Below are 15,239 nucleotides of genomic sequence, written 5' to 3'. Positions count from 1 at the left end.
TTTCAAGGTCAAGGTCAAATTTCAATGTCAAGGTCAAATTTCAAGGTCAAGGTCAAATTTCAAGGTCAAGGTCAAATTTCAAGGTCAAGGTCAAAGGCCAAGGTCAATGATCAATGTCAACAGTTGAGGACAAAAGTATGGTGACCAGATAATTATACTACATGGTATCGGCACACTCTAGCATACGAAAACAAGATGGTGGACTCCAGCGGATGAAGACAAGATGGCAGACGTGTCGTCATACCAGTTGATGATATAAACCTTGGTACTGGTGGTGGTAGATCAGTCTAGGTAGCTTTCATGGAGGAAGGATCGACCGTTTACTCTCGTCGGGAATCGAACCAAGGACGTACATCGATATAATCATACAGAATTCAAATACATTAATTTTTTGATGAATTTTGGAATTTGTTTCATTAAAATCGGATAATAAATAAAGATTTTCAAGATGGCGTCCAGATTTCAAGATGGCGGACATGACATCATACTCACTGTCGATATGTATACTTTGACCTAAGTGGTGGGGGTCAGTATGCCAGCACCCACCGTGGGGGGAAGGATCGGTCGCCATTATTAATTTTTTGCACCCGTCGGGTTCGAACCGAGGACTCCGAGCTCCGTATCGATAATGTTTGTTTTTTATAAATATTTTATTAAATTTATGTTATTTAAATTTTTTTATAATTTTTTTAAAAAAAATTTCATTAAAATCGGATAATAAATAAAAAAGTTAAAGATGGTGGCCGTAACGGAAATTGCAACGGTGACGTCATCATCCAATATGGCGGAAAACACAATGCCTGAATTTTCTAGAAAACAAAATGACGTCATCCAAAATGGCGGATCCAAGATGGCGGATCCAAGATGGCCGCCGTGATCTACTTGTCCCGTTACGTTATGTCCCGTTACGCTGTGTCCCGTTACGTTGTGTCCCGTTACGCTCATCCAAGATGGCCGCCGTGACGTCACAATCCAAGATGGCGGAAAGGACACACAGCTCCGCAACCTGAATCCTGCCGTCGGACATACATTCGTATACTACTCGTCTGGATTTTCATTGAAATTTAATTTTTTTTTCTTTCATCACAAGATTACAAGAGGTTCATAAACAGAGACCCGGAAATTTCACAGGTTCATTTGGCGTCAGGTTGAAATTCATGGTCGTGTGTACACTTCACCCTCATATTCTTTCCTACTGGTTGCTTTCTTACTGCATGACCACCCCTCCTTTAAGTCTTCCAAACGTGATCCAGTCTCTCGACTGCTAGCTAGGGGTTGGATTGCCCCACAGTCGAGGAGGGTAGCGGCGAAATAACCGCGATCCGATCAGCAAAATGAACGCTTAAGTTAAACACGTTTTGCTGTCAGCCTCGCGACAAAAAAAAATACTCGGGGGAAAAATTTCCGTGTGTATATCCGTAGAGTACTCACCCCAACACACGGGTGGTGCGACCGTGGATCGTTGTCTGGCAGCATAGTCACGTATCTGGTCACTTCCGGGTCGTCAGTGTCTGCAGTCAGACAAGAAGAATCATCAACCCTTCTGCCCCAGGTCAGTAGGCCACTACACTACTGCACGTCAGCAGTTAACTGTTCTCCATCACGTGCGTGTGACAACATAAATGGAGTTTCAGTCAAAGCTCTGAAATAAATAAATTAATGTAGGAGTGTGGAAACACCTTTTTTTAAATTGATTTCCGAATTAGCATTACAATGTGCATTAAACATTAGATGCGTGTACTTATGTACGCTCGTTATAAGTTATACTTACATGGCATAATTAAAAACTACCTTTAAATTTTGCATGCTGATAATTAATAGAAATAAAATAATAAAAGGACTGGAGTGATATTAGAAATACGGTTTGGTAAAGTATAAATTCAAACAAATTTAAAATTTTGAATTAATACTGAGTATTCAATATCAATATAAACAAGTATAAAATAAATGATTTAATTGAGTAAAATAATAAAGATAAAATTTTCATTAATTATGAAAATCAAAAATTTGCTGAATGTTTATGCTAATTAATCATTTTAATCATACCTAAAATAACGATTCAATATTTATAATGCAAATAAATTGTGCACACGGAAACATGACCTCAGGTATACAAATACACTTGAAATTTCATTTCAAAAAGTTTATAAATACAATTTCTATCACATATATTAACAATAAATAAATGCTTTTAGTGATATGGACCAGTATGCAATATCAATCACTAAAGTATAAGATTTAAAAGCACAATTATAATTTTTCTTTGTGTGTAGCTTTTATTTTGTATGCACCTTTTTTTTTATCGTGTGAAAATACCGTTGAATGGTGCACGCAAATCGTAAAAATTCACTGTCGTTATTTGTTTAATAACGCGCCTAAAGTATAACTTCAAAAAATTTCTATGATAAATTAAAGAAAAAAAAACATTAAAGTAGATATCTGTTTCATGAACGTCCTAAACAAGAGATGTCACAATTCAAAAATACAGATCATGGGTCTTTGATTATCTGAACACTTTTTCTTGACTTTTCATTGTACGCTTAAGTTTTTTCCTGGGTGTGGGATTGAAAACATTGTGAAACATGGTCTTATTGTGTGTAATAGGATTTTTTTTTTTTTGTTAAATTTTAGTGACGAGGCATTTCTTTAAACTAAAAAAGGAACCCTATCTTCGCTGTAAACATTCACATCCGTAGTCTGGAGTTTCACTACATACATAATACGTCTAACGCCAGCATCATTTCAATTAATGGTCCCTGTTCGAAAGATAATTGACTTAAAAAAATTTTTGTTACTATAAATTTTTTTATTTTGCTTGACTTAACCCGAGATGCAGAGCAGTCTTCCAGCCTTGTCTTGTCACGAAATTTTTTCATCAACATGATAACACACACACACACATGTGAACTATACATACTTGTGTACTTACGTATTTGAAATATGCGCTGATTTACACTCTTTCACCAAAATAAATACATATTTTTTTTAGTCTGGCTTGGTTAAAAAAAAAAAAAGATAGTTTTCTTCTGTTCATAACAACTTAGAAATTAAGTGAGTTTTATAATTTGTACATCATTGAACCTCACCTTCGATTTTGGTATGATCACTGTCGGGTTCACAGCTGGTAACCTGCAAAAACAAACAAAATGATAATTTTCTTTTGCAAGAAGAATATATTTTTTTCCTGCTACTTCGTAAGAAATGAATGGCTATTTTATTGTCTTTACAATACTGCAGTATTATTTTTGTGATTAATGTGGTGACAAATTCTCCTGTACTGTAATATTTTTTTTGACGTAACGTCTAATAAATCGATGAACGCCGAAACGCACGAAAAAGTGTCCAGTTACGCACATTGTTCCGTTACACTGTGTCCCGTTACGCTGTCGGCGAGTGCAGTAATAATAGGTTATGTTACAATTGACTAAAAAATTATGGTGATTCATATAATTGATGATAGATATTTGATTACAGTTTATTTATATGAAAACCTTTCATAATTATATTTAAACTTTATAGCTAAACGCCAGATTTAAAATTAATTACAAGTAATCTACACGTGAACTGTTTCGTCGACTGTTCATAAAGTGAAGTGAAAAGTTTGATGTGGTTTGCATTGCTTAAATTACAACAACAAACGGTTGTTTCGGTTTATTTCTGGAGTGTTATATTTTCTTTAGTAATTCTCATAAATAATTTAAACACACTTTTATATATTCCGAGGAATAATAATAATTTTAATTTAATTTTCTTTCTGTTAAATATTTGTCAACGAATTGAAAGGGAAAAACTGAACTGAATAAATTCAAAAAAAGCAAAATGATAAATAGTTAGGAAGCAATTAAATAACCCTCTTGAACTCTCACGTGTCACAGAGACCTCCCTTTTGTAGTAAGAGTCACCCCTCCCCGCCCCGACACAATCAACTGGCGCAGGTGACACCTTTTCCCCGCATTGTACGTGTCTAATTAGAATTTACTCAATGTGTTCGTTCGTGCTTTAGGTTTGATATTAAGTGTTTATAGTGCGTTTTAAATAGGGCCGTGTTTTATTTCGCGAAAAAAATTTCTAAACGTTCATTGGACTGCAATGAGTATAGACCTGCAAAATTAACGGATTCATTCGGTGATAGGCTAGAATTCAAACACATATACCTCTGAGATAATTTTGCTATTGGCTTACTGTTCATCTGGACGAATCTCAACCAGTTATAAACCCTCAACCAAAGAAGGATCGAATCACAGACAAACCAGCTGAGTCGATTTACAAGTCGGCAGCCAAGAACTTACGTTATTTGCCCTAGTGTACAGGGGTATGTGCAGTCTATCCTGAAGGCCATAGAAACCGCGAATTTTGCAGGTCCCTAGCAATGACCAATGAGGTACGCCCGTACCAGCTATTGTTTCCTTGTAATTGGCTGTAGTCTACGAGAGAAGCCATTCGTCGAATTGGCCGGGCTCATTCAGGGCGCGCTTGCTTCCGCACTGGATTGCAACGACTGGTGAGCTGACAGCGAGCAGATACGTGTCTAGAGACCTGAAAAATTCGCGTTGCTTTCTGTAGCCAGGATGAACTCCACACTATTGTACACGAATAAGTGGGTTTCTATTGTCCATTGGCTGCTGTCACATTTTACCTTCTCGCCGGGTTGCATGCGATTGGGTAATTTGAATTTTGGTAATGTTTTTATTGTTCTCTTTTTCTCGATGGCGGGTAAAAAACTACCTGTGGTCCAATTATGACGCAGTTCAAGTGTATATAGTGGTAAGAAGATCCAGTCTCTCCCCAAAATAATATCTCAAATGTTTCTGTTCTGGTCTCTACACGTGCCTGGAATGAACCCAGCCAACCACGAAACACTGACAATACTACAAAATTTTAACACACAGCTGGTCCGGAAATATTTTCGCAAAAAAAAAATGCATGGTCCTGTGCGTTTAACGCCTTTAAATCATAAACTAAATCGTTCCTTTTCTTTTTTTCTTTCAATTGAAAAGTCTGCAAAGACATGCAGTAGTTCAAGCATCAGTAAGGCTGGAATGTTAATAATAAATAACGATGCAAAAAAACTTCTTCACCTAATTTCAGTTCTGTTAACTACTTGATAGAACTAAGTCGTTTTTTTTTAAGTATTCTACTTACGAATGACAAATTCTTTAAGTAAACACACGAAAACATGTTAGATTTTGTATGGAGATGATAGGTATGTAGCTGCAACACCAAACTGTATCACCCCATTTTGTTATCATTTGGGTTTTTGGATCGCCTCCCACTATGGAAGCAATTTCTGAAGACGTATTCACGTCAGAAAGGCAGGCAGTTGTGTTGTGGGTGCAGACCCTGGCCTTGAGGGGCTGGAAGGAGATGATAGGTATGTAGCTGCAACACCAAACTGTATCACCCCATTTTGTTATCATTTGGGTTTTTGGATCGCCTCCCACTATGGAAGCAATTTCTGAAGACGTATTCACGTCAGAAAGGCAGGCAGTTGTGTTGTGGGTGCAGACCCTGGCCTTGAGGGGCTGGAAGGAGATGATAGGTATGTAGCTGCAACACCAAACTGTATCACCCCATTTTGTTATCATTTGGGTTTTTGGATCGCCTCCCACTATGAAAGCAATTTCTGAAGACGTATTCACGTCAGAAAGGCAGGCAGTTGTGTTGTGGGTGCAGACCCTGGCCTTGAGGGGCTGGATGGATGAACCTTACTGTACCTTCGGCCGACCCGTTGCTGCAGCTGCTGCAGGGCAGCAGGCTGGTCGCCGAGCTACTGGTGCGCTCCGCGGTGCTGCAGCAGCAGCAACCCCAGCCCGCCGCTGCCTGCGGGGGGAGAGACGCACAGTCGCACACACACGTGCGGTGGTCCGACAAGCCTCCAGGATGGCCTTTAGCCTCTACTCATTGGCGGATTCAGAGGATGGGCCATAACGGCATATCTCCCCCCCCCCCCCCCCCCTTCCCGAACCCTGAATAAATCTTTTTTATCCTGATCATAGTTTTCCAACATTACTTAAAGTATTATTTTACTTGATATATCTATGCGTATTTCTTAAAGGGGGTTAAGTCACAAATGGTTAATGCATGGTGATATTGAATTATTTACTTTTAAAATTGAGTAGAGAGATTTGAGACATGATTCTAAAAAAATTAATGAGTTTCCAAAGTTCTAAAGCTGTTAATAAAGCTAAAAAAAACATGTCTTAAAGAAACCTGATAATTTTCAACTGTGATTTTCTCAAAAATATGATTTTGGACATAACCCCTTTTACTCAACAAGCACAGATATATAATAGGACGTTTTTGAACCAGAAATCAAATTAACACGACTAAATAAGAACTACAAAATTATTATTATTATTCAGCTTCCAACCCACTGCTAAATAGAGCAGTAAGATAATTAAGACCATACTAAACTTACTGTTCGGTATTTCAATTCTAAATAAACTAAAATTTAATAGAAAAATTATTTGGCCCCTTACTTGAGCCTCATTCTGGATCCGCCCTTGCCTCCACCAAGGACAACCGCCCCCCCCCCCCCCCCGCCTTGGGAAGGTCCATGGGTACCCCTCCCTCCCGGGGTTAAAAACCTTATAAGCAAAAACATCATGGCTGCAGAGATCATTTGAAGAGGATTATTGCAATGCGGCAGGAATTGTACGTCTGAGGGAGTCTATACTTAATGCTGGTTTAGTACACGTGTTGCTGCAAGTATATATTACGTAGGTAAAAACTTCACGTACACGTGACATTTTTAACGGAACCCACCAGACAAATGATTCGATAACAATTTATTAATTTTTTAAATTAAAAACCAAAATAATCACTTGAAATGGCTTCTATGTGCAAACCTTGGAGTTGTAAAAGTTTTACTATTTGCCCGAGATTTTAGTGTGACATTTTTTTCAAGATTCGATTATAAATAAAAAAAATACTCATAAAAATTATATCGTGGCTGAAATGGGACCCCCCTCCTTCACAAATCCTGGCTACGACTGCGCACTCGGGACAGATGCCAATTGTTGGTTGGCTGCTGACTTTTGGGACGTCTCAACTGGGTTTCTCTTGATTCGATATTTATTTCGGCTGAGCGACTCTCACTAACCCAGAGTCCTCCAGATGAACCGTCAGCCAATAGTAGAAGCAGCTGCAAGGTAGGCTATAATCAGTATTTGAATTTTAACCTATCGCGAAATCATTCCGCAAGTTTTTCCCGGTCTCTACACATGACTCGTCTCAGACTCAACAGCTCTCAAGATCGGTACCTTCAGTCTGCGGCATAGAAGGCCAACTTCATTCACCGTTTTCGTGGGCCACTTATCAATTAATGAAACTAATCCAAGGGCCAGACACATATATTTATTAATAGTGTATTCTTGCGACATAGTTCTTGTAGATACCGGAAAAATCCGCAGATTCATTTCCGTGATATGCTAAAATTCATATAATTATACATTTATGCGGCTTCTGCTATTGGTTCACTGTTAATCTGGAGGAATGTGGGCCAATAAGAGACAACCTCGTCCCCCCTCCCAAAACAAAGAAGTAGGTATCGAATCACAAGTTGAGACACCCAACAAGTTGGCAGTTGGCAGCCAATGAAAAGGTGTTCTAAGCGTATTTACGTATTTTTTAAAATTTAATTGTGGTTTACCTATTTACATTAAATTCCTCTCGCATGGAATTTTTTTTTCTGCGTTCGGATTTCTCAGTCGAGGGCAGCTTACCGTCTGGATTTTCATTGAAATTTAATTTTTTCTCTTTCATCACAAGATTACAAGAGGTTCATAAACAGAGACCCGGAAATTTCACAGGTTCATTTGGCGTCAGGCTGAAATTCATGGTCATGTTTACAATTCCCCACTCATATTATTTCCTACTGGTTGCTTTCTTAATGCTTACCAACCTTCCTTTAAGTCTGTAAACGTGATCCAGTCTCACGACTGCTAGCTGGGGGTTGGATTCCCCGCAGTCGAGGAGAGGGTAGTGGCGAAATAACCGCGAACCGATCAGCCAAATGAACGCTTAAGTTAAACACGTTTCGCTGTCCGCCTCCCGACAAAAAAAAATACTCGGGGGGAAAATTTCCGTTTGTACATCCGTAGAGTACTCACCCCAACACACGGGTGGCGCGACCGTGGATCGTTGTCTGGCAGCATAGTCACGTATCTGGTCACTTCCGGGTCGTCAGTGTCTGCAGTCAGACAAGAAGAATCATCAACCCTTCTGCCCCAGGTCAGTAGGCCACTACACTACTACACGTCAGCAGTTAACTGTTCTCTATCACGTGCGTGTAACAACATAAATGGAGTTTCAGTCAAAGCTCTGAAATAAATAAATAAATGTAGTAGTGTGGAAACACCTTTTTTTTAAAATGGATTTCCGAATTAGCATTACATTGTGCATAAAACATTAGATGCGTGTAGTTATGTACGCTCGTTATAAGTTATACTTACATGGCATAATTAAAAACTACCTTTAAATTTTGCATGCTGATAATTAATAGAAATAAAATAATAAAAGGACTGGAGTGATATTATAAATACGGTTTGGTAAAGTATAAATTCAAACAAATTTAAAATTTTGAATTAATACTAAGTATTCAATATCAATATGAACACAAGTATAAAATAAATTATTTAACTGAGTAAAATAATAAAGATAAAATTTTCATTAATAATGAAAATCAAAAATTTGATGAATGTTTACGCTAATTAATCATTTTAATCATACCTTAAAATAACGATTCAATATTTATAATGCAAATAAATTGTGCACACGGAAACATGACCTCAGGTATACAAATACACTTGAAATTTCATTTCAAAAAGTTTATAAATACAATTTCTATCACATATATTAACAATAAATAAATGCTTATAGTGATATGTACCAGTATGCAATATCAATCACTAAAGTATAAGATTTAAAAGCACAATTATAATTATCCTTTGTGTGTAGCTTTTATTTTGTATGCACCTTTTTTTTTTATCCTGTTAAAATACCGTTGAATGGTGCACGCAAATCGTAAAAATTCACTGACGTTATTTGTTGGATAACGCGCCTAAAGTATAACTTCAAAAAATTTCTATGATAAATTAAAAAAAAAAACATTAAAGTAAATATCTGTCTCATGAACGTCCCAAACAAGAGGTGTTACAAGTCAAAAATACAGATCATGGGTCTTTGATTATCTGAACACAATTTCTTGACTTTTCATTGTACGCTTAAGTTTTTTCCTGGGTGTGGGATTGAAAACATTGTGAAACATGGTCTTATTGTGTGTAATAGGATTTTTTTTTGTTAAATTTTAGTGACGATGCATTTCTTTAAACTAAAAAAGAACCCTATCTTTGCTGTAAACATTCACATCCGTAGTCTGGAGTTTCACTACATACATAATATGTCTAACGCCAGCATCATTTCAATTAATGGTCCCTGTTCGAAAGATAATTGACTTAAAAAAAAATTTGTTACTGTAAAATTTTTTATTTTGCTTGACTTAACCCGAGATGCAGAGCTGTTTTCCAGCCTTGTCTTGTCACGAAATTTTTTCATCAACATGATAACACACACATACATGTGAACAATACATACTTGTGTACTTACGTATTTGAAACATGCGCTGATTTACACTCTTTCGCCAAAATAAATACATATTTTTTTTTTAGTCTGGCTTGGTTAAAAAAAACTCATAACAACTTAGAAATTAAGTGAGTTTTATAATTTGTACATCATTGAACCTCACCTTCGATTTTGGTATGATCACTGTCGGGTTCACAGCTGGTAACCTGCAAAAACAAACAATATGATAATTTTCTTTTGCAAGAAGAATATATTTTTTTCCTGCTACTTCGTAAGAAATGAATGGCTATTTTATTGTCTTTACAATACTGCAGTATTATTTTTGTGATTAATGTGGTGACAAATTCTCCTGTACTGTAATATTTTTTTTGACGTGACGTCTAATAAATCGATGAACGCCGAAACGCACGAAAAAGTGTCCAGTTACGCACATTGTTCCGTTACACTGTGTCCCGTTACGCTGTCGGCGCGTGCAGTAATAATAGGTTATCTTACAATTGACTAAAAAATTATGGTGATTCATATAATTGATGATATATATTTGATTACAGTTTATTTATATGAAAACCTTTCATAATTATATTTAAACTTTATAGCTAAACGCCAGTTTTTAAAATTAATTACAAGTAATCTACACGTGAACTGTTTCGTCGACTGTTCATAAAGTGAAGTGAAAAGTTTGATGTGGTTTGCATTGCTTAAATTACAACAACAAACGGTTGTTTCGGTTTATTTCTGGAGTGTTATATTTTCTTTAGTAATTCTCATAAACAATTTAAACAAACTTTTATATATTCCGAGGAAGAATAATAATTTTAATTTAATTTTCTTTCTGTTAAATATTTGTCAACGAAATGAAGGGGAAAGAACTGAACTGAATAAATTCAAAAAAAGCAAAATGATAAATAGTTAGGAAGCAATTAAATAACCCTCTTAAACTCTCACGTGTCACAGAGACCTCCCTTTTGTAGTAAGAGTCACCCCTCCCCGCCCTGACAAAATCAACTGGCGCAGGTGACTCCTTTTCCCCGCATTGTACGTGTCTAATTAGAATTTACTCAATGTGTTCGTTCGTGCTTTAGGTTTGATATTAAGTGTTTATAGTGCGTTTTAAATAGAGCCGTGTTTTTTTTCGCAAAAAAAATTTCTAAACGTTCATTGGACTGCAATGAGTATAGACCTGCAAAATTCGCGGATTCATTCGGTGATAGGCTAGAATTCAAACTCATATACCTCTGAGATAATTTTTCTATTGGCTTACTGTTCATTTGGACGAATCTCAACCAGTTATAAACCCTCAACCAAAGAAGGATCGAATCACAGACAAACCAGCTGAGTCGACTTACAAGTCGGCAGCCAATGAACTTACGTTATTTGCCCTAGTGTACAGGGGTATGTGCAGTCTATCCTGAAGGCCATAGAAACCGCGAATTTTGCAGGTCCCTAGCAATGACCAATGAGGTACGCCCGTACCAGCTATTGTTTCCTTGTAATTGGCTGTCGTCTACGAGAGAAGCCATTCGTCGAATTGGCCGGGCTCATTCAGGGCGCGCTTGCTTCCGCACTGTATTGCAACGACTGGTGAGCTGACAGCGAGCAGACACGTGTCTAGAGACCTGAAAAATTCGCGTTGCTTTCTGTAGCCAGGATGAACTCCACACTATTGTACACGAATAAGTGGGTTTCTATTGTCCATTGGCTGCTGTCACATTTTACCTTCTCGCCGGGTTGCATGCGATTGGGTAATTTGAATTTTGGTAATGTTTTTATTGTTCTCATTTTCTCGATGGCGGGTAAAAAACTACCTGTGGTCCAATTATGACGCAGTTCAAGTGTATAAAGTGGTAAGAAGATCCAGTCTCTCCCCAAAATAATATCTCAAATGTTTCTGTTCTGGTCTCTACACGTGCCTGAAATGAACCCAGCCAACCACGAAACACTGACAATACTACAAAATTTTAACACACAGCTTGTCTGGAAATATTTTCGCAAAAAAAAAATGCATGGTCCTGTGCGTTTAACGCCTTTAAATCATATACTGAATCGTTCCTTTTCTTTTTTTCTTACAATTGAAAAGTCTGCAATGACATGCAGTAGTTCAAGCATCAGTAAGGTTGGAATGTTAATAATAAATAACGATGCAAAAAAACCTCTTCACTTAATTTTAGTTCCGTTAACTAGGTACTTGATAGAACTAAGTAGCTTTTAAAAGTATTTCTGACGAATGACACATACTTTAAGTAAACACATGAAACCACGTTAGTTGTATAGTGCTATATATTGACGTATTTTAAGCTGGTTGAGATAAAAGATTAGCTGAGTTGGTTACGATGCAGTGTAATTTTTTTTCCTTTGTAAACGGAACAAACAGAAATATCCATGTAAAGTTGCACAGTATTGTTAGGGGCATGCAGATTTCGCGAAAAGATTTCGAGACTAGATGAAAGTTAAAACACTGTATCATCGTCTGTTTCGTGATTGGCCGAGTTTCTCCCAGGTACATATCGATTGTAACACCATCAATCACAGTGATTCAGTGCGAAGCAAACGCGTCCTGAGTGGCTTTGGTAAAATAAGGCAACGACGACTCTCGTAGACGGCAGCCAATCACAAGGAAGAAACCACAGGTGCGGGTATACCTTGTTGCAGTCTAATAGGCACTCGGATCTTTTCGCGAAAAATGCCTGCCCTAAGTATTGGTTATTTGTACATTTACATGAAAAACAATTGCATCACTACAAAACAGTGTTCGCAGTAATACTGGGTTCGGATTCTTACCCGGGCATTTATGCTTTGTGATCTCTCGGAACCTTCGATTGTTAAAGTAAATTTGTAAACGAATATTGGACATCGTTTTGTTTTACTGTGCTTAGAAACGTGCGCAGTCAATACTGGAAAGCAATTTACATTCCAGAACAGGAATCTGAACCCAGTCATTACTGCGAACACTGTCTAGTCACGTAAATGTACAAATTTAAAACTTATCTGTGAATTTGCGTGAATAATTCTGTTCCGTTTAAAAAAAAAAATGGTGTGTGTCTGTGTCATGGATACGGCCGTGTGTTGTATGTGAATATGCTTTTTGAAGCCTATAGACCAACATTATATATTTTTGATTATATATATATATATCTTTTCTTTTAACACCATATATTCACTGTAACTATTTTACACTAATATTTTATATTTGCAATCGATAGATTTTGACGAGAGCTGACGATTGAAACTCAAACGAACGTCGTATCTTCTCCGAGTCAAAAGTTACACTAAATGGAAATCTCGAAACGCAGCAAAATGACCTCAAAATGGCGGCGCTTCCCCCTCCACCGCGCGCGATGCATCACAGTCCCCACTAAGCGTAACGAATTATTTTATCCTTTAGCTATCCAGTGGTGTAATTAAATTTTGGATGGAGATGATAGGTATGTAGCTGCAACACCAAACTGTATGCTCCGATTTTGTTATCATTCGATTGTTTTGCATCGCCTCCTACTATGGAAGCAATTTTAAAGACGTTTTCACGTAAAAATTAAATTAATATTTTCGTAATCTTGAAATGCAATCTCATTGGTTGCCATTTTTTATTTTTCCGTGCATTTTGGGAGCAGCAGACGCTGTGGTGAAATGTTCAGGTGGATCCGTCTCAGTTTCCGTGCCGTTGTAGAACGGGCCTTATTTAATGTGTGAGAAAATGGAATGTGGAAATGTACACAACGCATTAAAGTTAAACAGCTTATATTTAAAATCATAATTAAATCTGTTAATTTTTTCCGAGTTTAACAAAAAACTCTTGAGATACGTTTTCAACTTGTTCGACAATGAGTTTGACTACGGTAGAAACTGAAACCTGTGAATGGTATTTAAACCGTCTATCTCTCTCTCTCTTTTGGGGGGAGGGAGAGGGGGGCGCCTACGTCAATGCCGGATCACCAAACATGTATCCCCCCGATATTGTTAGCATTCGATTTTTTTTTTTTTTTTTTGGATCGCCTTCCACTGTGGAAGAAATTTCTGAAGACGTGTTCACGTCAGAAAAGAAAGGCAGTTGTGTCGTGGGTGCAGACGTGAGTGAGACCATGGTATTAGGAAGAAAGGAGGTAAGGGAATGCGCATCTTCCCTCCCTCCGCTCCTAGGCCTCTGACGTCACCTGGCAGCCAGGCCATGCGTCTGGTGGGGCGGGCGCGGGCCGGACGAGCAGTGCTTTACGTGTTTACCATGAAGTTGTTTGCCGCTCTTGGTACGCCATTGTCTGTGATTGACCTCGTCAAATGTTTAGGAGACGGCAGCGGTTTTAAATATACTTATATATAATATTATTTGTATTAGTTTATTATAAGTTATAATTCAACTCACATATATGCAAGACTTTATTTAGAAACCATGTCATACTGCTCTGTCTTTGGGTGCAACAATAGCAGTAGGCGAAATAAAAGTGTGAAATACTTTCGTTTTCCTACTTGCTCTGAAATTCAGAAGTTATGGATAAACTGCTGTCGAAGGGCAGATGTAATTAATGTCAAAACCGGTAAGTCATATTATAATACACCACTTTTAATATTGTTTACACGAGAATTAAAAAGTTTCTATGTTGTCAATAATCTATGTACGTGTTTTGTTCATTTTCAGCACGAGTATGTTCAGCTCATTTTAGCTAAGAGTGCTTCTACAAAAGCTTACGAGAGAAACTGCTAAATTACTCACCGGTGAAAACTCGAAAATTAAAGAAGGACGCAGTGCCTAACTTGAAGCTTCCAAACGTTACCTGCACTGTATAGTTAAATAGAACTGAAAGACAGAATATCAGAACAAGGAAGAACTTAGTAAGGGAAATTCTATTACATGCAAACAGAACAACAGAGTGAGTAGTAATTAAAATCTGTATACTAGCATTAATCTGTCGTAGTAGTTACATTAATTTAACATGCAGAGCGATTTTAAATGATGAACACATTTTATATATCTGTATAAAACATGTTTATGGGTATTTTTTGCTGGCTTGCGTTCTGTTTTTATTTAACAAATAATATTTCCGAGAAAATTATTTTTTTTATCTTTTACATGCTTTTATATCATCGTGATAATTTAATTATTTAATTTTCACTGGTATTAATTCTGTGAAACCCACAAATGAATTACTCTGCTAAATTTAACCGCCTATAATTACGTATTTCTTTATCGTTGCTGTATATTTTATTCTCGTGCAAATTCCCTTACAAAGTGAATTAACTTTTGAATTAGGCTTATATATAACCTTAAAATTCTGAAGTATAAATGTTTAGAATTTTCCCATATTGTATTGTAGGTCTATATACTGTTGAGATAATGTTAGTCCTATTAAAGTATAATATAAGTTTTGAAAAATAATACATATAATATAGCATTAATGAATTTCAATAGCTCTAATATGTTTGTAAATAAAATTCAATACAATGAAATTTCATTTGTCAACACTTGGTTTTTACAGGCTGAGTCCGAACACCGAAGAGCATGAATCACTGCCGCCTGTCTCTACTGCCTGCCAAGACTCGCCTCCTGTTGGTTCCGAGGATGATGTTCGAAAACTTCACGATAGGATTCGAGAACTGGAATCACAGGTAAAAGAAACTTTGATTAAAAATGAAGAATTAGAAAAAGAGAAGACATCTCTGAAGGAAGA

The sequence above is a fragment of the Bacillus rossius genome, chromosome 8 (genome assembly GCF_032445375.1).
Source record: "Bacillus rossius redtenbacheri isolate Brsri chromosome 8, Brsri_v3, whole genome shotgun sequence".
NCBI classification, from domain to species: Eukaryota; Metazoa; Arthropoda; class Insecta; order Phasmatodea; family Bacillidae; genus Bacillus; species Bacillus rossius.
This window is presented reverse-complemented; position numbering follows the sequence as displayed.